Source organism: Balaenoptera physalus, assembly GCF_965194825.1.
Source record: "Balaenoptera physalus genome assembly, chromosome: 17".
In the NCBI taxonomy this organism is placed as follows: Eukaryota; Metazoa; Chordata; class Mammalia; order Artiodactyla; family Balaenopteridae; genus Balaenoptera; species Balaenoptera physalus.
In genome coordinates this window covers 71271618-71297218 of record NC_138895.1, presented here as the reverse complement: position 1 = coordinate 71297218, position 25601 = coordinate 71271618, and the positions used below count along the sequence as shown (strand labels likewise).

The window sequence follows — 25601 nt, the reverse complement described above, 5'->3', positions numbered from 1 at the left end:
ACCCTGATCCAGCTGACCTCAAGTCCGGCTCTTTCTGCTTTATATACCACCCAGTCTCCCAATGAAGAGAAAGTTTATCCATATATTTCTCCTCCTGTATCTTTTTTTTTTTAGTTCAGTAAAAATCTTTATCTTTTAAGAACTTACCCTTCCCCCACCAAACATTCACATACACAGATAGAAAATTAACATTCATAGAGCCTCAAATCTGACCTTAACATGATGATTTCATATTACTTCTTTTTTTTAAATTTTCTTTTGTTTAACTATTAATTTTAAGAGCACAGGAAGACTTAGGTCTTCCAGGCCTCCCCCTAACATCTGTGGGGGGCTGGACGGAAGTGAAAATGAGAGTCTGTGACCTGATGCCCCTTCTCTCCCCCCCGCCCCAGCTCCTGCCTTCCCCCTGTAAGGTCTCCAGGGCACACCTTGGCCATGCCAACATCTACATCCGTGGTGCTGCCCTTGGCCCTTCCTTGACCACCCACAGTGCTAGAGGTGCCCACAGCAGGTCACGTTGGGAAAATAGACCCAGGAAAGAACTCTTGGACTCTTGGACCCTAGAAGCATGTTCTGGACATTGGGGCAGAGGATTCCCCAGTCCTGGGTACCTGGAATTTGGTCTAGGCCAGCAGGTACAGGCTCTATGTAGGCACACCCCCTGGCCATGTGGGGACAGATGCAGTGGGCAGAGGGCCAGGTCAGGGCTGGATCGCCCAGGTCTAAGAGAGAGGCACTGGTCCCCATGACGGATTCCTGGGAGCTCCACCAAGACCTTCTCTCCCACCTCTTCATATGCTCATTTCTGCCTTTTGCCTTTAAAATGCTCTTCCAGTGACCTGAGCCGTAATTAGCATAATCCCTGCCCTTCCAGAATGAGCCTTAGTGGAAAAGGCAGAGTAAACAGAAATATAAACAAATGGCTGCAGTCTATTGCCTAGAAGGCAGAGAATAATTTGGCAGGGAGAGGAAGGAAGGATCAGGGCAGACTTCACAGAACAGGTGGCCTTGGAACACCATGGACGATCTATTACTTATCTCCACGGATGGCGTGTCCAGGGTTTACATGCACTTGTCAGGGTGGCTGGACCGGAAGCCTCTTGGGGACAGAGGCTGGAAGTTTCCTGGATCCAGGGGCGAGCACAACTCCACAGCCACCTTAGATGACGTGGTGGAACAGCCCTCACTTTCTTCAGAGTTATTTGCTGCACCTTTCGTCTGTAAGTCGTCCCTGCCCACTGGCTCTTGGTTCATTTTTGCTTTAATTCTTCCAGCACATGGACAATGGCTAACCCTCTCTACCGCTTGGCTGGGGAATCACCTCCCTCCCCCGGCCCAGCCCTTCACTGCTGACCTGGTGAGTCACTTGCCCTCACCAAGATCACCTGTAGGCTGGGAAGGGGTTGGGGGACAGACACAAGGCAGCATGTTGTCCTAATACAGGTGAAAACACTTTGTCAATGATTAAGCTTCGTGCACATGTAAGGCATTCATTGTATTGCCTGTGGAAAGGGCATAGGTCTTCGTGTCAGAAAAGACCTGGGTTCAAGGCCTGGCTTTGCCGTTAGCTCACAGTGTGAATTTGGACAGGTCACTTCCCCAGTTTGGGCCTCACTTTTCTCCTTTTTTGCGCGAAGATGTTAAACGGGTGGTTCTCGGACTGGGTTCCTTGGAACCCTGGGCTTCATGGCGGTACCTTAAGAAGAGAGTGGGAGGACTTCCCTGGTGGTGCAGTGGTTAAGAATCCGCCTGCCAATGCAGGGGACACAGGTTCGAGCCCTGGTCCGGAAAGATGCCACATGCTGCCGAGCAACTAAGCCCATGCACCACAACTACTGAGCCTGCACTCTAGAGCCCGCGAGCCACAACTACTGAAGCCTGTGTGCCTAGAGCCCATGCTCCGCAACAAGAGAAGCCACTGCAATGAGAAGCCCGCGCACCGCAACGAAGAGTAGTCCCCACTCGCCGCAACTAGAGAAAGCCGGCACACAGCAATGAAGACCCAACACAGCCAAAAATAAATAAACAAATAAATAAATAAATAAATTTATTTTAATAAAAAGAGGAGAGCGGGAAGCTGATGTGGGATTCTGGGCTGCCCATTCCAGTTTCCATCACATGTTCCATGTCATGCTGCTTCTGTAAGATCACGTTTGAGAAAAGGCTTCCACTGCTTTGGAGAAAAAGAGTGTGAAAACCAGTGGCCTTTGTATCTCTGAGGCCCCATCTCTGCTACTGATTCTTTTATTTAATGTCAAGGGTTACAAATCAGAAGCCCAGAGGCCAGATCCAATCTGCAGCATGTTTTGTAGGTCGTTGCAGTGATGATGCACCGTCTAGTTTACCACAGTCCCCACTGTTCCTTATTGTCTAACACTTGCCACCTCACATATACATTAGCAGCATGGCCCCTGGAGCTCTTTGAGCTTGCATCCTCAGAAGTGCTCCCTTGAGATCCTCTTTTCCCAAGAGACGCTCCAGATGGCAAAAAAGAGAAGGGTCCATAGCCTGGAAACAGATGTTCCCCACCAGAGGGACTGGGGTAGTCTAGGTATAACGAGTGCCCCTCTTTCCTCCTGTCTGCCCAGCCCAGAAGACCACTGTGATAGGTATAAAAACATAGCTGCAACTTCTTTGTCACTTTTTTCATTGAGAGGCAGAGTCTCTCGAATCTGGACAGGCTCAGGACTGCTTTGACCAATCAGGTACAATGAAAGTGCCACTCTGAGGCTTCCAAGGTTGGGTCACAAAAGTCCATGCAGCTTCTGTCTTGTTCTGCAGGACACTTGCAGTTGGAACCCTGTGTGGCTAGGTAAGAAGTCCGTCTACCCTGAGAACACGGTGCTGGAGAGGCCACAGGTAGACCCTCCAGAAGAAAGACCCAGCTGAGACTGTCCTGCAGCTATCCCAGCCCAGGCGCCAGACAGGTGAGTAAGGAAGCCGTACTGGGGGTGAATCCTCCAGCCTCAGCTACCTGCTTCTTCCCAGCTGAGGCCCCAGGCATCACAGTGCAGACAAGAGCCGTCCTTACCTTGCCCTTTCTGAATTCCTGACCCACAGAATCATTTACCCCCTAAGTTTTAGGGTGATTTGTTACACAGCAATGGATGACCAGTATAACATTCGGAATCTGTTCTGGATAAATTAGGAGGTCTGACAGGCAGGGCCTCACCAGCCCATAGGACACCTTTAGATGCTGACTAGAAAAGGGAGCTCCCTCCTCCGGATGGTCACAACCCCACACCTGGCAGAGGGCTTGGCCAGCAGAGTGCAGGCTGGATTTCACAACCAGGTGGCCCTACTGCCTAGAGACACTTTCTTCTCTTCTGCTGGGATCGGCATGGCTGAGCTGACAGGAAGGAAGGCATTTTCTCAAAACTCAGATAATTGCCCCATGAGCTCCTTGAGCATCTCCCAGGATTTGGGGAGGCCCCTAGCAAGGCCTCAGACCTTGCTAGCGCTGCCTCACAGTGAGTCATCTTGACATATAAAGCATTCATCAAACACACACACACACACACACACACACACACATATCCTACGGGCTTCTTTTTCCCTTTTCTCATTAAAAAAAAGCTCCACCCTACCGTGATCTGATCTGAGATCTTCAGGCTATTTTGAAGTAATTCATCTTGCCTCTTCAAACATACCATTTTCCCTCACTCAACTTGAATGAGGCCCTGGTGGCAGCCAGCCAAGCCCATCTACCTTCATTCTCAAAGGAAGCTGGCCCCGTGTGCAGGACTGTTTGGTTTCTGGGATTTCCATTTAAAAAACTCGAGGCCTGTGGCTCTTCTGCAGTATTCCTGAGGAAGGCTGCAGGCAAGAACTGAAGGGCGGAGGGGGCTGCGGCAGATCACGTGGGGTCACGGGAATTGCAGGGGGTGGGAGGGCCATCTCAGCAGTGTGGCAGAGAGGCCTGCCGGCTCCCTGCCATGGCTCTGGCCTCCCGGCTCCCAGCATGGAGGTCTTTTCCCCTTTGGTCTAACTGGCAGCTGCAAATTCAGTAGGGGCAGATGTCAAGGGGTTTGCAGACTTTATAACTCATCTTATGCAAACCTGGTGGACAAAAGTCTGGTTTTCTGAGAAAGACTGCAGAGGGGTAGTCGTCCACATAGCCTGTGGGTTCAGGCCACCTCCTTCCCTGGGAGACTGTCCAGTCAAAGATGATTTGCCTTTATTGGGGAAGACCCACCTCTGCTGGATACCCACTCTATGTGCTTTGCATATGTTATGTCGTTTATCCTCACAACAGCCCTACAGATTGATATGATCATCTTCACTTGTCAGCTGTGGAAAGAGAGGCCCAGAGAGGCTAAGTAACTTGCTTAAAGTCACAGCTAGAAAGATTGGGAGTCAGAGTTCAAACCCAAGGTTGGACCATCTCCAGGCACTTGTCCTTCCCTTGTTCCTCTGCTCCATTCCCTGATCTCTCTCTCTCTTTCTCTCTCACTCTCCCTCCCTCCCTCACAGTCTCTCTCTCTCCATTTCTCTTGAGGAAACCATAGAGTAAGTGCCTCTGCTTAACCTATGGGTATGGGGTGAGACTACACATAGCTTCACCTGTGGGCTTGAGGGAGGGCTTACCTAGTGCATGTAAAACACAATTCAACTTATCAAAACTTGTTTCAAGACCTTTGGAGAATATTCCTACTTTGTATATTGGGGTGAACCTGGGCTGGGGCTCGGGAAGGGATCTTTGTCCTTGGCCAAAGTCAGCCTTCACTGGGCCCATACTTACCGAGCTCCTCCTGTGCACTAGGCATCATGATGGACACCAGTAGTGGAAGGCAGCCCTGTCCTCGGTGAGCTCCCAGCGGAATGGGAAGGAAGTCAGTGGCACGGAGCACTGTGGTCTGAGCAAAACGAAATAGATAATAGAAGAGGGACACACAGGAAGGAGAGATTGGTTCTGCCAGAAGGCTCCTCATGGGCCAGGCTCTGGAACCTGACATTGTCCTTGTAGAGTCTGGATACACGTCAGAAGCAGATTCACTTGAACCGGGTTCTGTGAACTCGACACATAGTGAGAACTACATTGATAAAGGCAGGCATCCGGCAGAGCAGGATGTACGCATCAGCAGATCAATGAAAGCATTCCCTTTGCCTGGACAAGCCGCCCACAGGAAGCCACATTATCGGAAAGTTACTTGCACAAATGGAATCCACAAAGGGGACTTGGCAGTATTAAGAAGTCTATGTCAGCCAGGGTAGCTCGAAGCCATCTCTGACCCTAAAGGGAAAGAAAGTCTTCTGCAGGAAACATTTGCCATCAAGTTTGCTCTGGCAAAACTCTCTCCACCTTAGAATAAAGATGATGTATTAGTTAAAGCAAAGCTCTACTGCTTTACCAAAGATAGCCAGAAAGAAGCTGTGCGAAGACTACAGAGACTGTTTCTCTCCCCTGTAACTTTCCGAGGTGACCATTACTGATGGACAGATTTTTAGGGACCTAGGTTCCCTCCATGTTGGGGCTCTAGCACATCATCCACATGGTCAAGGCCAGGTCTCAACCACATCAGGTCCTCTCTGGCTAGGGGGGAGGGGTGGGTGAAGGAGGCCCACCCACTACAGCCTGGAGAGGGCACATGTGCCCTGCGTTCATATTCACATTCCATTGGTGAGAACTTGGTCACATGGTCCCATCCAACTCCAAGGGAAGCTGAGAAATGACATGTGTCCTGCCATGAGCCCAGGAAGATGGAGAGAGTAGGTGTAGGTGGACCCCTGACTATCTCTGCTTCAAATGGCAGTTAGGGTGTTTCTCAGGCGTAACCAAAACCTTAACTTAAACCAGCTTAAAGCCAAAGGACAACTTTGGGCCGATTCCAGGGTTGGCTGATTCACCAACTCAACCCTGGAGGGTTCCAGGTACCACCCTCATTGTCGGCTCCAGCAGGCCTGGGTATCACATCCCAACATGACAGTTTTCAAAGGAAGAAGAGAGCATCTCTCCCTGTGCTCTCCCATAGGATAGATGAGGGTTTCCCCAGAGAACCCCACTCCAACCCCAGCAGACATCCTCTCGTATACCATTGGCCTGAATTGGGCCATATGCCCATTTCTGAACCAATTACTGCTGCTGTAAGCTAAATTGTGGTCACCCTCCCGCAACACCCACCAATTCACATGTTGAAGTCCTTGATCCCCAGTACCGAAGACTGTGACCATATTTGGAGATGGGGCCTTAAAAGAGGTAATTAAGTGAAAATGAGGTCATATGTGTGGGCCCTAATCCAATATGCCTGATGTCCTTATAAGAAAAGAAGACTAGGACACAGATAACACGCATTCCAAGGGATGACCATGTGAGGACGTGGTGGCCATCTGTAGGCCAAGGAGAGGGGTCTCAAAACAAACCAAACTTGCCAACACCTTGATCTTGGACTTTGAGCTCCAGAACAGTGAGAAAATATGATTCTGCTGTTTAAGCCACCTGGTCCATGGTGTTTTGTCACAGTAGCTCTAGCTAACTGGTACAACTGGCAATCAGAATGGATCAATCCAGTTCACTCCCGGGGTGCAGTCGGTGTGAGACACAGCTCATGGGAGAGCGAGGTCTGGGCTCTGAAGAAGGAAGCTGATGGGAGGGACACTGGGCGAACAGAGGGCGATGCCAGTGATAGCCAACATGGCCGCCGTGCACCCCACAGGTGCTGCTTGACCCCTGTCCTCGGACCAGCGCCCTTTCTGTGCACTCCAGCCCCCTGCCATCCTTCTCCAAACAGGCATCAGGACAACTGTCTCATTAGATTTCTGCTTCCCAAACTACCATCACTCTCCAGTTCTCTTTCTAGAAGTTAATGCAGTTGACCTTGCTAGGAGTTTGGCAGGGAAGGGGGCGAAGGTCCCCCAACTCTTCTCTCACACCTGTATGGTCTGCCCCCTGGTTTCCTCAGCTGAAGACCAATCCCACTTTAACTCCCACGACAACCTCATTTCCAAGTTGCTGGGGGACAGAGGGGTGCGGTGAATGTTTAATAAGCTGTGCAGCGCTGTAGTATTTGCCGATTTCCATGGTGTAAATACTCCCCTGTGGCCCATTCTAAAGGACCCACATTAGGCCACTGAGCACAGAATTGGGAAGAGACGTGCACAGTGGCAGCCCCAGCCCGCTGGTGCTTAGGAAGACCTCCCCGTTGCCTTCCGGGATGACTTTTATCATCTGAAAGTCCAGTCCCTCATGATGTTTGCGGGAAAATGGTTCCTGGGGCAGGAGAGGGTTAAAAACGTTTTATGAGCCCGCGAGTGGGAACCTGCGAGCAAACAGAGGGCATGGGAAAATCCTGAGGGTGTCCGGTGCGGCATCCTGGAAGGGCTCCCTCCCTCGCTGTTCCCAGGCTTCGAGGATGGAGGATGAATGCCGCCGTAGAGAATGAAGTGGAAGTAGGGCTCAGCCGGGCCCAGGCAGCCCAGGACTGTCACTACCCGCCCCCGGGGAGGCTCCCTCCCCCACTCACCTCTGTACAATCGCTTCCTCTGTTCCCCAGCTCCGCTTCCCTCAGGGTCCCATCCAAGCCAGACTCATGATAAAGGCCACCATTGACGGGCACTTCCTCTGCGCCAGGCACTGGGCCGGACCCTCCAGACCCATTTTCTCGTTGAATTCATACCACTGACCCACAGACTTGGTGGGTATAGTCCCGTCCCAAAAATAAGGTTCACGGAGGTCAGAGGAACGGTCTCAAGGTCATGGTGGCAGGGCCGAGGTGACTGAAACTGCGGGTTTTCCATGGTGCTGCTAGGGTCAAACAGGCCAGGCAGAGTCATAGAGTAATAATAACAATGACTGTGGCTAGAGCTTACTGAGGACTTAATTTAAAAAGTGAGGGTGAAAATACGCATTGATCTCCCTATGGGATCAGGGTGAATTTGTCTCCCGTTCTGCAGATGAGGAACCCAAGGCTCAGAGAGGGTGTGCAGCTTGCCCTGTGTCACAGCTGATTAGTGGCAGGGCAGGACTGAGGACCCTTTGAGGTGGGGTGGGGCAGGGGGCTGCTGCCCAGTCCATCCATGTCCCCCACCCCACTTCCCAGGCTGGCTTTGGTGTCCTCGTTCTCGTCCTATCCCCCCAGAGGACCAGCACTTTTCTGGGGGTGTTTGGGTTAGATCCAAGGTCCAGCTGGTCCTGCTGCAGGCGCTGTCTGGGTGGTGGGAGAGGAAACACCTATCCTTCCCCGCAATGCCCCACCTCCGGCTGGCTGAGCCAGCACCTGGGTGGGGAAGAGGGTAAAATGGCACCACTGAGAGAGTCTTCCTGATGCAGTAACTGATCGCAAAGCCCTTGCATCCCTGAGTGTTTTATGGAGGGTGGTAATTTCCCACAGCAGCAGGAAACCCCAAACTCACCTGGCTGCCAGAACAAGGCCCTGCAGGTCAAACGCTAGTCCAGAAATACAGTTACCCCAGGCTGGGGCCTTAGAGAAACAGCAAGAACACCACCACCAACCCCACAGTTGATCCAATTCTTCCACACCCCTAATCACATTTAATCAACAAAGTCCACTCAGGTGGGAGGGGCAAACCCAAGTCTCAATTTACAGCCAACAACATCGGTTTGCGCAAGGTCAGCGGATGAGGAAAGGGCAGAAGTAAGGCTCAAATCTGACTTCCACACTCTGGGTCTAGTGCTCATTTCTCACAGTTGGGGGTGATGGGTGATGCTGTCAGGAGGGTTCAGAGGCAAACAGAGGTGTCAGGGTGAGAACAAGTACAGGAACCAGACTGACCCAAGTGCAAATCTTGGCTCTGCAACATCAGGCAGGTTACTTAACCTCTCTGAGCCTTACTTTCCTCCTCTGCAGGTGAGAGAGGGTTGCGGTTAAGAGTCTGAACTCTGGAATCAGAATGCCTGGATTTTAATCCTGGCTGTGCTACTTACAGCCTGTGTGACCTTGGACAAGTCACTTAACCTCACTATGTTCATTTCCTTATCTGTCAAATGAGCAATTTTAAACCCACCTACAGTCTTGCTGTGAGGATTTGCTTAGCTAATACCAATGAGGCTCTTAGCACAGGCCTGGCTTACGGTAAGCAGTCATTAATGAGTAACCCTTGTTGTTATCTACAAAATGGAGAAGAAAAGAGCTTTTGGAGATGAAAGGAGAGAAAGCACATTTCCTGTGTGTGTGTGTGTGTGTGTGTGAGTGTGTGTGTGTTTGGAAGGAAGTGCGGGGGGGTTCTTCACAGATGGAATTGGAACCTTCTAGAAAGGAGGAAGAAGCAGAAGGGGACCTGGGCTGGCCCTGGTCCTGCTTTGGGATGTTTCCTGCTGAAACAACCACCTGTCCTTCACCTGTGTGCTCCATTGACTCTTTGCTATGAGTCAAGTGCAGCTTCTTTCTAGCCACTCCCCAGTCCCAGCAACAATTCCTTTGGGAGAACAACCTAAGGCTAGAAATCTTCCTGCCCAGAGTAGTGAAAGGGTCCAAGTGTAAATACACATGGGCCTCAGAGTTTTGTAACTGTCCTGAGTACTTCTCTTTAAGAAGACACAGCCAAGGGACAAGAACTCCAAGTCTCATCAGTGAGTCTGAACCCAGGTGTCTTTCAGACATTCCTCATTCAGGTCCTTTCCAAGTTCTCTCCACTGGGAGGAGGTTCTCCAGATGTTTATGCTGATGGCAGGTCAAGATTCAGAAGAAGAAACCGAACACGACTGGGACCCAGGTTTCGAAATTCCCCCGTCAAACATCATTTCTGCCTTCTTAATTCTTAGCTATCCCTGACTCTTTCCTAGTTGCCTCAGAGGCCTGACAACTTGCCATATATTAGTTAGATGTTATTTAGTTTGCAAGTAGCTGGAATTATAGTATTACATAAGTACAGGTTTATTTTCTCACATAAAAAGAAATTCAAAACTGAACAAGGACTGTTGTTATTTTGGCAGCACAGTGATGTCAAAGCCATACACACCATGATTCTGTTGGTCTTTCCCTCAAGTTGCAAGATGGCTGCTGCAGCTCCAGATATCACACCTACCCTCAAGGCTGAAAAAGGAGGGAAGGGCACAAAACAGTGGCACTATTGGTGTCAAATATTTCTGTATCAGTCATTTATTGTCACTTAAAATACCACCGTAAAACTTAGTAGCTGGAAACAACAATTATTTATTAGCTCATGTTTCTGAGGGTCAGAGTTTGGGCTGGGACCAGCTGGCAGTTCTCCTACTGGTCTATTGGGCTCACTCATGTGACAGTTGTCAGTTGATGGCTCAGTAGGGGCTATATTGTCCAAGATAGCCTAACTCAAATATCTGGTATTTGATGCTGGCTATTGGATATGTGATTACAGAAGCAGAGGTCAGAGTGATGCCATTGCTGAAAGGCGACCACTACCCAAGGAATGTGGGTGGCCTCTACAAGCTGGAAAAGGCAAGGAGCGGATTCTTCCCTGAAACTTCCAGAAAGAACAAACACTGCCAACACCTTGATTTTACCCCAGTAAGACCAATTTTGGACTTCGAACCTCCAGAACTGTATGATAGTAAATTTGTGTTACATCACTTATTACAGCAGCAGTAAGAAACTGTCTCCCTCCACTGCTCTCTCATTCTCTAAGGTAGAGGTTAGCCAACTATGCCCCTGCTGCCTGATTTTGTAAATAAGGTTGTTTGGAACATACATTCCTTTCCGTATTATCTGCTTTCACGCTACAACAGCACAGTAGTTGTGACCGAGACTGAATGGCCCACAAAGTCTGAAATATTTACTATCTGGGGGCTTCCCTGGCAGTCCAGTAGTTAAGACTCTGCGCTTCCAATGCAGGGGGCATGGGTTCGATCTCTGGTCGGGGAACTAAGATCCTACATGCCAAGGTGCTGCCAAAAAAAAAAAGTAAAATATTTACTGTCTGGCCCTTTATAAGAATAGTTTGCCAGCCCCTGTCTGCTCTAGGAGGCTTGCTGAGGCTTCCTTGTATGGTGGTTTCAGAATAGCAAGAGAACAAGAGTTTGCTTCAAAGTTCTTGGAAATTCAAAGCCTTGGAAGTCCCACAATGTTATGCCCTTTACATTTTGATCAAACAAAGCAAGTCACAAGGCCAGTCACAGGGGTGAGAAATAAACTCCACCTCTTGATGGAGGAGCAGCAAAGTCACATTGCAAAGCAGTGTGGGTCCAGGAGCAGGAGATATTGTCCTGGCCATCTTCAGCCAAGGGCCTCAGAGCCCCCTTTCACCAGGAAAGCAAAGCCTTCCCACAGACTCCCATCCAGACATCCTTTCAATCTCATGGGCCAGAACTGGGTCACGTGGCCACTCCCAGCCACTAGGGGAGCTGGAAAGCAGGAACAGGATTCTCATGATTGGTTTAGGCCAATGGCGATCCACTACTTGGCTGGCATGCTCTGTTAACGAGGAAAAGGGAAGGGATTTAGAGAGGCAGATAGCAAAGTTTGCACTATGTGTGCTGTCTGGGTGGCCTTGAACTTCTTGAATTCACTCATTCAACACATAAACATCCAGGGCTTCCCTGGTGACACAGTGGTTAAGAACCCGCCTGCCAGTGCAGGGGACATGGGTTCAAGCCCTGGTCTGGGAAGATCCCACATGCCGCGGAGCAACTAAGCCCGTGCGCCACAACTGCTGAAGCCTGCGCGCCTAGAGCCCATGCTCCGCGACAAGAGAAGCCACTGCATTGAGAAGCCCACGCACTGCAACGAAGAGTTGCCCCCGCTCACCGCAACTAGAGAAAGCCCGCGCAGCAATGAAGACCCAATGCAGCCAAAAATAAATAAATAAATTTATGAAACAAGCATCCAAATATCAGAACCTGCTATGTGCCCGTTTCGAGACAGGGCTGGGGGAGGGGAGGGCTGTAATCCCTGTGCTCAAGGAGGCTGCAAGACCTGGAGAAACTCTTCCCCACAGACAGGAGACGGTGTGCACAAAGATTTTCACTGCAGCCCTGTTTTTAAAGGGAGTAAGTAGAAGCAACAACGCCTCCATCAAGGGTGGATAAAGAAACTCTAGTTATATGATGGGTGCATTTATAGCAGATAAAATAAATGAAATAAGTCCTCACACGTAAACCGAAATAATTCACGAACACGTTAAGTGAAAAAAAGCAAAGTGCAAAATAATGTGTGGTGTATAATGTCATTGATGTGAACTGCAAAACATAAAACAATGGTATAAATCGTTTATGGATAAATACTGTATAGTAAAAGAAGATAAACATGGGACGGGGAAGGGAGAAGGAATGGGTATATAGCTGAAACTCTAACATTTTATTTCCTTAAAAAATAGATAAAATCTAAGAGGGAGGGCATATAGGTATACATATAGCTGATTCACTTCATTGTATAGCAAAAACTAACACAACATTGTAAAGCAATTATACTCCAATAAAAAAAAAGATTAAAGTAAAATGAAAAAATAAATTTAAATAGCAAGGGACTTCCCTGGTGGCACAGTGGATAAGAATCCACCTGCCAATGCAGGGGACATGGGTTTGAGCCCTGGTCCGGGAAGATCCCCCGTGCTGCGGAGCAACTAAGCCTGTTGCGGCACAGCCACTGAGCCCATGTGCCGCAACTACTGAGCCCGCAGTGCTGCAATTATTGAAGCCCACGTGCCTAGAGCCCATGCTCCGCAACAAGAGAAGCCACTGCAATGAGAAGCCCGTGCACCGCAATGAAGAGTAGCCCACGCTCGCCGCAAATAAAGCCTGTGCGCAGCAATGAAGACCCAACGCAGCCAAAAAATTTTTTAAAATAAAAAATAAAATATGGTGAATGAACTGACAATGATCCTTAAATATAAAATAAATATGAAGAGTTTGTTTATTAAAAAAATTTAATAGCAAAGCAAAAAATAAAATCTGAAAAGTTTTTTAAAAAGTAAAAAAGAAAGACATACAGATGGCAAACAGGCACATGAAAAGATGCTCAACATCACTAATCATCAGGGAAATGCAAATCAAAACCACAATGAGAAACCACCTCACACCTGTCAGAATGGTGATTATCCAAAAAACAACAAATAACAAGTGTTGGTGAGAATGTGAAGAAAAGGGAGCCCTAGTAATGTAATGTGGTAATGTAAATTGGTACAGCTGCTATGGAAAAGAATATGGAGATTCCTCAAAAAATTAAAAATAAAACTACTATACAATCCAGCAATTCTACTCTTGGGTATTTACCTGAAGAAAATGATAACACTAATTTGTAAAGATATATGCTCCCCTATGTTCATTGCAGCATTATTTACAATAGCCAAGATATGGGAGGGACTTAAGTGTCCATTAGTAGGTAAATGGATAAAGAAGATGTGGTATGTACATACAGTGGAATATTAGCCATAAAAAAGAATAAAATCTTGCCATTCATGACAACATAGAAGGACGCTGAGGATATTATGCTGAGTGAAATAAGTCAGACAGAGAAAGACAAATACTGTATGATTTCACTTATATGTGAAATCTGAAAAACAAAACAAATGAACAAACATAACTAAACAGAAACAGAGTCATAGATACGGAGAACAAACAGGTGGTTGCCAGAGGAGAGTGGGGTGGGAGGAAGTGAGAAATAGGTGAGGGAGATTAGGAGGTACAAACTTACAGTTACAAAATAAATGAGTCACGGGTATGAAATGTGCAATGTGGGGAATATAGCCACTACTAATGTAATATCTTTGTATGGTGACAGATGGCAACTAGAATTATCATGGTGATCATTTTGAAATGTATAGAAATATGGAATCACTCTGCTGTATACCAGGAATTAACATAGTGTCGCAGGTCAGTTATGCTTCAGAAACAAACAAACTCACTCATAGGAAAAGAGGCAGATTTGTCTCTACCAGAGGTGGGAGGTGGGGGAGGGGAGATTGGAGGAAGGTGGTCAAAAGGTACAACCTTCCAGTTGTAAGATAAACAAGTACTAGGGATGCAATGTACAACATGATAAAGATAATTCACACTGCTGTCCGTTATAACTGAAAGTTGTTAGGAGAGTAAGACCTGAGAGTTCTCATCACAAGGAAAAGAAATTTTTTTTCTATTTATTTAATGTTGTACCTTCATGAGATGATGAATGTTCACTAAACCTACTGTGGTGTCATTCCATGATGTATGTAAGTCAAGTCATTATGTTATAGACCTCAAACTTATACAGTGTTGTATATCAGTCATGTCTCAATAAAGGGGAAAAAAATTAATTTTTTTTAATCTTTAAGAAAATTTTAAAAATAAAAATAAAATTGTATTTAGTAAAAAAAAAAAAAAAAATACCGGGAATTCAAGGGGACAGCTCCAATGAATATGAGGGTGTTTTTGTTTTGTTTTTTGAATTTTTTTTTCTGTCATTTCATTGAGAGTTAAGCTAGAGCTCAATTTTGCCATCAACGTTAGAGTAGGATGAGCCAGAGGTCAGCCCAAGTTCTGTCACTGGTTCAAATCCTTACTTCTAAGCCTCAGTTTCCTCTTCTGTAAAATGGGCTTGTGACAGAGTTGTCCAAATGAGAAATGGACACAATAAACATTTTGGACTGAGCTGCTCAAAAATGTACCTTGCCCACCTTCTTGCCAATTTCTCTTTCCTTCTCCATGCCTGGAACCTAAGATCAGGGGCAGGGAACCCTGAGGTAGACTATGGCATCTCCCATCTTCACCCAAAATACACCCTCTGAGAGGAGATTCAACTGTCACTGCCCCAGGGAGGGTGTCCCCGGAATCAGTGACACCACCAGGGCCAGTGGATGCTTCGGTGGGAATTGGGGGAGATTATGGACCACCTCCTAGATAGCGAGGGGGTACCCCTGCACCTTCTCTTTTGGGGCTGCAGCAGGGATTTCCCTCGAGAAGACGCTCTTTCCTCCTTCCCTTCTGACCAGCCCGTGGAGTCCACTTGCCTGGCGTTTCACATCCCCGAGGCAGCTTCTACCCCTTTCAAGGGCAGTGCCCAGGAGGCCCAAGTCACCTACCCCAGAGCAGCCATTGTTTCCATGGTGTCCCCTGAGCCTGGGCAGAAGCCAGATTTGGGGGAAGGCATCGAGAACATTCCCAGAGGTCCCTAGGCCATCGGTGGCCTCCCACATCCACAGAGCATGGCTCCAAGCACCACCATCATCATCGTATCAGCCATCGTCATCCTTGCCAACGTCTGCACAGCCTTCCTGTCATGAGCCCCCTCAAAGTGGCAGATCATTTGTGGGCATGAGGACACTCAGACTTCACCAAGCCCTGTGAGGTGGGCTCTGCAGTCTCTCCCTCCTGAGCGGCTTCAGAGTAGTTAAGCTAAATGGCCAAGGTCACACAGCTAGTAAGAACAGAGTTAGGACTTGCCCTAGGGCATCAGTATCCATCAGGCTGCAAAGCCGGCACTTTTACCTCTTACAGTCCTCACACCGTATTGCCTCTCTTCCCCGGGGAGAGGCAGGATGTGGGGTCTGAACACGCTTCCCCCTGGGGAGGCAGGGGAGGCTGAGCCTTCTCTGGCACTGCCCTGAGGGTGACTCACAGTCCTCAGCCAACTCCTCTCAGGAAGCACTAGGTTAATTGCGGTCCATTGTTGCTCTCTCTGCATAAGAATAAGTGTGAGTAACTGCGGAACAGAAAGGAAGCAGTTCCTGAGTAGGGGACACAGATAGAGGAGGGGGGATTCTTGGGAACAGGAGGTGTCCCTTTCCGGAGCCGGGAGGCCTGAGCTCCACCTCACCCGGGGCAGAGAGAAGAAGAGAGCCAGGGGGCCTCTGCCCCGCACTCAGGGATGCCCTGAAAGTATATTCCGAACACCCTCCACGTGCCAGGCATGGGGAGACGTGCAAGAGTGGGACTGGGGCCAAGGCAATTCTGAAGCCCGAAGGCCAGGAGAGAAGTTTCAAATCGCTTCTGTGGGCAGAAGAGAGGGTACTTGGGAAACCAAGGAGGTTGCCGGGCAGGGTTGAGAAGCAGGAGTGATGGAGAACACAGATCTGTGGAGCAAGGGAGGGCCTGCGGGCACGGACAATGCGACTGCATTGGGGAAGGAAGAAATGAGTCCAGATTTACAGAGGCTGTCGACACCCTGCCAGCCTGCTCCCACAAGGTGGGACACATACGTGAGTGGCCACTGGAATTAAACGAGGCGGCCTGGTTTCCAGAGCAGGTGCTGCCACTTGCCTGGAGTGGGGGAACTTGAATGAATCAGTGCACCCTCTGTGGGCACAAAAAACACAGACATCAAGGACAGCACGCCTGGCTGGACCCCAATGGTCAATGGCTCAGAGTGAAGCCAGAGGGAGGGAAAGCAGATGGTCAATGGGGTGGCTTAATGCTACTTCTCAGAGCATTCACCAAAAATCTTTGTCAAATATAATAAAGTCTGGACCCCTCCATGCCCTGCCTACTCTAACTTCATCTCCTAGTCATGTTCCAGACACACCTTCTCTATATAAACGTGGCAGCCACTTTCTGTCTCAGGGCCTTTGCACATGCTGAGTCTGTTTCTAAAAGCCTCTTCCTCACCACCTGCCCATTTCTCCTCCCCACCAACTCCCACTCATCCTTTAGGTTTTAGCTGAGATGTCCCTTCCCCAGAGAGACCTCTCTGAACCCCCAAACTAAATTAGCTGAGTCACTCTGTTACTCCTGCTCCCAGCATCCAATGATTACAGTTCCTCTATGTCACTGACCATCATAGGAAAATCATCTGTGCAATTGTTTGATCAGTGCCTGCCCCTACTCCCCACCGCCCCAGACTACAAGTGCCATCAGGCCAGCAACCACATCTATTTCACCTACCAGTGTCTCCTCAGTTACCCTTTGTTGATAGGAAGAAAGGAAGGGAGGGAGGGAGGGAGGCTAACTGGAATGGTGGTGGAAAGAAGGAAGCAGGGAGAGACGAGGGAGGGGTCCCTGGCCCGAGGCAGCAGAATGGGGCCAGCCCTCCGTGGGGACAGCGCAGGCCACCTACAGCGCATATACCCCGTTGCTCTCTGCCCTCCCTAGCAGTGTTCAGCCATGGCTGGGTGCCTCAGGTGGGAAGGAGGAGACAGAGAAGGGCAGGCCACAGTCCACCTCCCTCGGAGCCTCACCTAGAGCCCCTGGCCTGTGTAGCCCCTTCAGAGGCAGCCTCTGAGCTCTGCCCCACAGCAGCTCAGTATGGAGAACAAGATCCTTAACTTCTGGGAGCCTCACCTGTCTCTTCTGTAAAGCGAGATAAAGCACCAACCTCCCACTGACTCTGAGCTCTGGGAGACGGAATGAGATGGTGGCCCTAAGGCACCCAGCACCTTACCTGGCCCAGCACGTGTTCAGCAACGGTGAAGCCCCCCTGGTCCTGGCTCTTCGCTCTCCTGTAGCCCACTTCTCAGCCCTCCCGAAAGCCACTGCCTCCTGCCGATGAGTGTCTGTACTCAGGGCCCAAAAGGAAGAGAAGAAGGTAAGAAAGAATGTGGGTAGCTTTAGGGAACACTTGACAGTCAGGATTCCAGAGTCCTGCCTATCTTGAAGTCATGACTGCCCCTCTCCAGCTGTGTGACCTTGGCAAGTGACTTAACCACACTGTGATTCAGTTTCCCCATCTATAAAGTAAGGATCAGAATAGTGCTCATCTCAGCTTTAAATCAGGGAGTGCCACCCACTTTTCCCTTTGCTCATTCCCCTGGCCTTGAGTTCAGCTGCTGGCTCCCTTAGAGTTACTGCTCTGTAAACCCAGGGAAGCCCTCAGCCCCCGTTCCTTTTCCTGGTTCAGTGAGGAAGGGTCTGGGAAACAAAGCTTTGGTCTGGGGGCTGGGGAGCCCTGGGCCTCCTCCTAGCTTTTGTACTAAGTCACTTCCCTTCTCTTGGCCTCAGTTGGCCCCATCTCTCAAAGAAAGGGGTTCAACTTGGGGGTGGTTCGAAACCTAAACTAAAAATTAGAATTACTCGGGGGGAGAATTTTTAAATAGCTATGGCTTCCTTCTGTTTAATAACCTGCCTTTTCCACTATTGTATAGACATCTTTCCATTTGAATAAATGTAGTTCTATGTAACTAAAAAATAAAATACAAATGAATAATAAAATTAATCTCCCTGTTTCTTTGTACTTTTAACAATATGTCACCTAGACAATTTAAAATTACACACATGCTGGAATCTAAAAAAACAATATACATGAACTTATTAACAAAACAGAAACAGACTCACAGACAGAGAAAAACAGACTTACGGTTACCAAAGGGGAAAGGGGGTGGGGGAGGGATAAATTAGGGGTTTGGGATGAACAGATACACACTATTATATATAAAATAGATAACCAACAAGGACCTATAGAGCACAGGGAACTATATTCAATCTCTTGTAATAACCTATAATGGAAAAGAATCTGAATAACCTATTATGGAAAGAAAACTGAATCACTTTGCTGTACGCCTGAAACTAACACAACATTGTAAATCAACTATCCTTCAATTAAAAAAAGAGCCCCCCACCAAAAAATAAAATAAAATAGAATTACACACACGCTCACATCTGTGGCTTACATTGCACTTCCTTTGGACAACACTGGTCTAGTTGACTCCTTAGGCTTTGTCCCACTTAGATTAGAGGATGGGATAACAGCCCATCCCTTCTCGTTCAAAAGTTCTTCCTCGGGGCAGAAGGCAGCTGCATTAATTAGGCTTTTGTTGCATAACAAACCATCCCAAAATATAGTGGCTTAAAAGGAGCATTTATTTAGCTACCAGCTCTGTGAGCCTGCAATTTGGGCCAGGCTCAGCTAGACGGTTCTTCTGTCGATCTCAGCTGGTCATACTCAGTGTCCAGAGTCAGCTGGGCAGCTCTGATTCCAGGGATTAGCTGGCTGTGGCCAGAGTGACAAAGAAGCTGAGTCTGTGTCTCTCATCACCCATCAGGCTAGCCCAGGATCATTCCCACAGTGGTCCTGAGGTTCCAAAAGCTAGAGAATAGGAAGCTGCAGGACCTCTGGAGGCCTAGGCTCAGAACTCACTCCATGGCACTTGTGCCACAGCTATTGTCCAAAGCAACTGAGAATGCCAGCCTAGATTCAAGGGCTGGAAAAACAGACTGCCTCTGTAGTGAGAAGAATTGGGACCATTTTTGCAAACCACTTTCGCAAGCTGAGTGGCCCCAAACCAGGAAAGGACTCACCTTGTTCCCCAGACACTGCTCTCTGCCAGGACCTCGCTGTGACTTTCATGGGCCTTAGGCAGTTTGCCTCCATGGGCCCCTTCCTCCATAAAATAAATTAACAACTAACGTTATATTTTATGACTACATTGGTATAATGATGGACATATTCATTTTTTCTTCTGATTTTAAAAGAAATGAAAATTGAACCATTTGCGTGGGCCCCTAGAAGTATACTGGGCCCTAGGTATTGGGTGTCGTGTGCCAGACAGACAAGTCGGTCTTGCTCTTGGTGGCTGAGCTGGCACAGGGCACCCCAGGCCTGAGTGGCTCAGAGGCCCAGCAATTGCTCAGCTACCTGGGTGACGGAGGAGGGGGCAGGTGTCCTCTGAATGAGTTACATATTTCCCCAATTAACTGTGTTTCTAACACCTTATGAGAACCTCAGTACTTTGTCCTTCCTTCACTTAAGTGATGAGCCACTGTTAGACTCCCAGGGAACCTCCTGGAAGCCAGGTGGAACCAGGAAGCGCATTCAGGGCCTCAACCGGTGATAATGACATCAGTACCCCTCCCTTCTTGTCAATCACTTTGCAGTCTGCGAAGGGCTTTCCCACACTTCCCTGCCTTTGAACCTCACACCATTTCTGCAGAAACTGAGGCTAGGAGATGTAACAGGACTTACCCATGTAGAGGTAGAGTCACCAAGCAGCCCAGGTTCCCAGCCAGAGCACGCTGGGCTTGTTCCCTGACACCGATGAATCCCAGGTGATGTGACCCTGGTGGTAACTAGTATGGCCCACGGCCCTGGTAACCGGAGCTTCCTGTCACACGTGAAAGGGGGCCGGCCACAGAGCTCAGGCCTCCACTGAGTGACTCGTGAGAAGATTCCCTGACGGGCCAAGGGTGTAGGCCACGTGAATTTGGGGTGGGGGAGGGCTGGGTGATTCTTTCTTGAGGGAATAATTTATGGCAGCTCTTCAAGATCCAAACTTGCTTTTTGTTTCTTCCCAGATACGTATACTAGTCTGTTGTTTTTAACAAGGCTATATTATCACTATTCCTATTTATTTTTAAATAATTTTATAAATTTATTTATTTATTTTGGGCTGTGTTGGATCTTCGTTGCTGTGCGCGGGCTTTCTCTAGTTGCAGTGAGCGGGGGCTACTCTTCATTGCGGTGCACAAACTTCTCATTGCGGTGGCTTCTCTTGTTGCGCAGCACGGGCTCTAGGCATGCGGGCTTCAGTAGTTGTGGCACGCAGGCTCAGTAGTTGTAGCTCACAGGCTCTAGAGCGCAGGCTCAGCAGTTGTGGCTCTCCGGCTTAGTTGCTCCGTGGCACATGGGATCTTCCCGGACCAGGGCTCAAACCCGTGTCCCCTGCGTTGGCAGGCGGATTCTTAACCACTGCGCCACCAGGGAAGTCCTATTCCTATTTATTTAAAAAGCGTATTAAAAAGGACAGAGCTTGAAAGGCAGATGGCCCTGTCTTTTCTGCCCTCTTCCAGCGGGGCAGCTGATTTAACCTCTCTGACCCAGTTTCCTGAACCTGAAATGATCACCCAACGCCTAGGGCTCCTTTGTGAGGATTAATGAGGAAAGATGTGGCAAGTCCCTAGCCCAGAGCTCAAAGGCCAGCGGCAGGGTCCGGACTCTCTTGTCTCCGTTTAATTTGCCCAGGCCGCCCATCCAGCATCCATGGGGGCTGAGATGACCCCAGAGCAGGGCAGTCTCAAAACCCCTCCCCACTGCCCTGTGCCCCGGCCATGCCCACGTGGCCTCAGTTCATCACCTCGGACCAAGGTAGAATAGGTATTCTAAGCATCGAGGACATTCTTCTGTGACAACATGAAAAATGGGGATTCTTGCCCCTCAGAGTGCCTGGCAGGGAGAGTGGGGTCCAGCCCTGCCCCCCAGGGCCAGACCTGTGTAAACTGAGATGCAGGGGGAGGGTGGAGGGCGGGAGCAGCTTGGAGCCTGCATACCAGTCATACTTCCCACAGGCGCCTGCCCGCCCAGAGCCATTCCAGCTAGCTGCTAAGGACGTGAGAAGGTCCCCCTCTCCACCGCCCCGCCTCCCCTCCCTCCAAGAAACCACTCTCCTCCTGGCTGGCCCCAGTGTCCCTCAGGCCGTGGTGACAACCTGTTTCCTGCCATGGCAGCTTTGGAGCCTTACGTAAGGTCAGATCCCAGAGCAGAGGAGAGGGCTTCAGCTCAATTCAGTGCCGCTGCCAACCTGCCAGACTCAGGGGTATAGAGACAGACTGGACAGCCAGGCCCCTGGAGTCATCTGCAGATGAGCTCAGTAGAGCGTGGAGAGGAGCAGGGGGCCCTGGAGGCTCAGAGCAGGGCCACCTAATAAACCCAGCTGAGATGGGCTTAGGCAGGGTGAGATCAGGGAAGGCTTCCTGGAGAAGGTGATAGCTGAGCTGCATTCTGGTTATCGCACAGAAATTGGGACGGGCATTCCAGGCAAAGGGCTCAGCCTGAGCAGAGCCTTGGAGGTAGCATGGCTGGCTTGGTGAGGGGGAGGGGAACAGGAGAAAATGGGGAGGGGGTAGGGATACACTTGGAGGGGCCTGAGTGTCAGAATAAGTTGTAGACTTTGTCCCAGGGGCCCTGGGAAACAGGCAGGGAGGGGTGGATGGCCATATCTGTGATTCTAGGTCTAACTCTGGCTGCCTCGAGGGAAGGGACAGAAAGGGGTAGGAGTCTTGGAAGCAGGGAGGTCCCTTAGGAGCTGCTGTCAGAGGCCAGCCAGCAGGAGAGGGCAAGGATCCCATGAAGGCAGTGGCACTGGCAAGGGGGTAGTCAGAGAGGAGGGGACCCGGATCTGGGTGCCTCGTGTGGGGAGGGGCGAGTGAGGAGCAGGGGACCCAGGGGAGCACAGCTCCTGACTGGCTGGGCTGAGAGACTGGCTCCCCACCTGGAGGGCAAGCCCATTTTGCAGACTGCGTCGGCAGGTGGGGCTGGAGATGAAAATCTCCTTGAGGTACCAGCATGCCTCATTTTATTGCACTTTGCTTTATCGTCCTCGCAGATACTGTGTTTTTACAAATTGAAGACTTGTGGCAACCCTGCATCAAGCAAGTCTATCGGCGCCATTTTGCCAACAGCGTTTGCTCTCTTTGTGTCTCTGTGTCACGTTTTGGTAATTCTTGCAATATTTCATCTTTTTCCTTGTTATTATATTTGTCATGGTGATCTGGGATCAGTGATCTTTGATGTGACTGTTATTGTTTTTTTGTTTTGTATTTTTAAATTAAGGTATGTACGTTGCTTTTTTTAGACTTAATGCTATTGCACACCTAATAGCATTACACAGTATAGTGTAAACATAACTTTTATATGCACTGGGAAACCAAAAAGATCGTGTGACCCGCTTTATTGAGATATTCTTTTTACTGCGATCTGGAATCGAAACCACAATACCTCCGAGGTCTGCCTGTGTTTGTACAGGACTGTGCTGGCAGCTCCTGGGTGTCTGCTGTGAGAGCCAGAGCTCAGGAAAGCCTGAGCTGAGGGCGGGGCTGACGGCGGAGCTGGGGGTTGTGCAGAGCCCCCAGGGTGCCTCGCACACGGTAGGTGCTCCCTGCAGCCTGGGAGTGGATGAGACTCAGGGAGACGCTGAGGATGGAGCAGAGAAGGGACGGCCTGGGAGGGGCAGGTCCTCAGAAGGGATACAGGTGTCCCTCCAGGGCTGCACCACCTGATTCGAGGTGGCGCTTGAATGCATCCTTTTCATTTTCATATTTATGTGTCAGTTTTCATGAACATTAGAAAATAGAGAACATCACGCCTTTTAAAAGTCGCCTCTTAGAATTGTTTAAGTGAAAGGGAGGATTAATATCATCAAGTGCTGGGACTTCCCTGGGGGTCCAGTGGTTAAGACTCCGTGCTCCCAATGCAGGGGGCACGGGTTCGATCCCTAGTCGGGAAACTAAGATCCCACATGCTGCATGGAGTGGCCTAAAAAATATGTGTGTGTGTGTGTGTGTGTGTGTGTGTGTGTGCACGCGTGCGGATCATCAAGCACTGATGAGGATGTGGGGCAGGGTGGACGTGCATCCATTGGAGAAAGGGGACAACCACTCAGGAAAACCTTTGACATCTACTGATGTCAAGCTCAGCTCAGCCTGTGGTGGGCGCCCAACAAACGAAGAGCTGGTGAATGAATGAAGCAGGCGAGGGGCCCTGGCATTCACGGGGCAGGCAGGGGAGGAGTGATCAGAGAGGTGGGTAGACACCCGTTGGACGTATTATATGATTTTTATTCCTTCTTTTGATCCTCTTTGCCACAGTCATTCATGTTTTCTTCTACTCACAAGTATTTCTGCAGCACCTCCTGTGTGCAGGCACCATGCCAGGCACTGGGCATCCGTTAATGACCAAAAAAGGCCCAGTCCTCGCCCTCATGGAGCCGACAGACTGGAGTAGAGATAGAGAAACAAGTAGACAGGTACACGGAGCTGTCACGTTCCCGCTCAGATGTCTTCCTGGGTACTTCCCTGGAAAGTGAAGTCATATCAAAAATGGTAATTACAGGCTCTAAAGCCCTTTCACTCTGCGATCCCATCCACCTGTCACCACCTCCCTGAGGGTTGAGGCAGCTATGATTATTCCGATTTTACAAATGAGGAAGTAGATGGCAGGAGAGGGAGGTGACCTGCCCGAGGTGACACAGGCTCTCCGTTACACCTGCTGTAGCCCAACCCTGGGCCCCTTATGTAGGTTGGTAAAACCTTCAGGGAAAAGTATGTAAAGAAGCTGTAGCGGAGCAGGCCCTGGCTCTATAGATTTGCTTATTCTGCACATTTCAAGTGAATGGAATCATATCAGACGTGGTCTTTTGTAGCTGGGTTTTTTCTTTTTTTTTTTAATTATAAATTTATTTATTTATTTATTTATTTATTTATTTATGGCTGCGTTGGGTCTTGCTCGCGGGCTTTCTCTAGTTGCAGCGAGCGTGGGCTACTCTTCGTTGAGGTGCGTGGGCTTCAGTAGTTGTGGCACGTGGGCTCAGTAGTTGTGGCGCACGGGCTTAGTTGCTCTGCAGCATGTGGGATCTTCCCGCACCAGGCTCGAACCCATGTCCCCTGCATTGGCAGGCGGAACCCACTGGAGTGATGCAGCCAATAAGCCAAGAATACCTGGAGCCACCAGAAGCTGGAAGAGCCGAGGAAGGATTCTTAGAGCTCTGCTGGAACTTTGACTTTGGATTTCTGGCCTCCAGAACCGTGAGAGAATCAATCTCTGTTGTTTTAAGCCACCACATTTGTAGTAATTTGTTACAGCAGCCCTAGGAAACTAATACATGGGGTGATGCGGGTTCCCAGGGTTTGGGAAGGAGGAAGCGCCCTGCTTTCAGCCTGCAGACCCAGACGGGGCAACGCTGCAGGGAGAAAGCTCTCACTCGGGCTGGGCCCTGCCTCTGGCTAAAAAAACAGTCGCCGGTGTGTTGCCACATGAGGATTAGTCAAATAATGATGAGCTTTGACTTCCCCTGAGTAATTCGGTCGGGCTGGAGACTGAGGCCTCCAGAGGGGCGAGTGGAGTCGTTGCCCGGTCAGCCATCAAGGAAGAGAGCATCAGATACCTCCCAGAAGAAGCTGAGCTCCGTGGGAACCTGCGAGAAACCCAACCAGGCTCATGGGTGGCACACCCCAAACACGAACCAGTCCGGCCACCAGCCTTACACACTGCACTCCACACGGTGAGCTCACCCCCTCTCCGGCCACAAAGCTCTCTAAGGGGCAATCCCGCTGGGGGCAAGGTGAGCCTTGCCAACCACTCTCTAGACTGTCTCATGGGTCCAGCCGGTGGGGGTGGGGGGAAAGGCAGGCAGGGTCGTCCCCTCCTCAGAGGCTGGGGGAGCTCCATGTGGCAGCAAACTCAGGAGCTTTGGAGTCTAATGAGCCAGGGTTCAAATTCCAGCACCACCTCTTAATAGCCCTGTGTCTCTGGATAACTTCAGTCCTTTCACTCAGCCTCAGTTTTCTCATCTCTAAAGTGGGGACGATGAGACCCACATTGCAGGATTGTTTAGAAAATTAAATGAGCTGTCATATGCCAAGTGCCTAGCACATAGCGGCTTTTTCGATCACTTGGCAAACACGGGTTGAGCACCAACTGTGTGCCAGCTGCTGGTGAACAAGCAGGTCGCTGCCATGATGGAGCAACCCGATAACAAGGCAGACACAGCCCAGCGTGGGAAGGCTCTGATGGGAGGGTCAGGGGGTCAAGAGGAATCCCAGAGGAAGTTGAGTTAGAATCACATTCCTGTTGTGACAGAAAGATTCAGGGATCAGCTCGAGGTCATAGGGCAAGTAGTGGCCAGGTCAGCACTCAGACCCATGCTTCAGACTTCCACCAGCTGCCACCTCCGCTCCGGGCCTGGCAGTCTCTGAGGTCCAGGTGTGCGGGATTGGGCCAGCTCTACGTCAGAGAGTCAGCCCACCTGGAATATCACCCTCAGGCCTCCACCCTGAGCGCTGGGCATCTGACCCACTGACGCCCCACTGACCCCTGACCAAGGCCCTGGTACACCGT

General features: G+C 49.7%; 1 protein-coding gene across 1 annotated transcript in view; it reads left to right on the top strand.

Annotated features, from left to right (window-relative positions):
- The window catches only part of LOC309646677 (uncharacterized protein), a 40523-nt gene that overhangs the window by 5686 nt on the left and 9236 nt on the right, over positions 1–25601 (top strand). The window contains exon 2 of the mRNA XM_082433288.1: positions 2782–21233. The gene's annotated coding sequence lies outside the window, so the exon portion shown is untranslated. The remainder of the gene's footprint in view (positions 1–2781; positions 21234–25601) is intronic.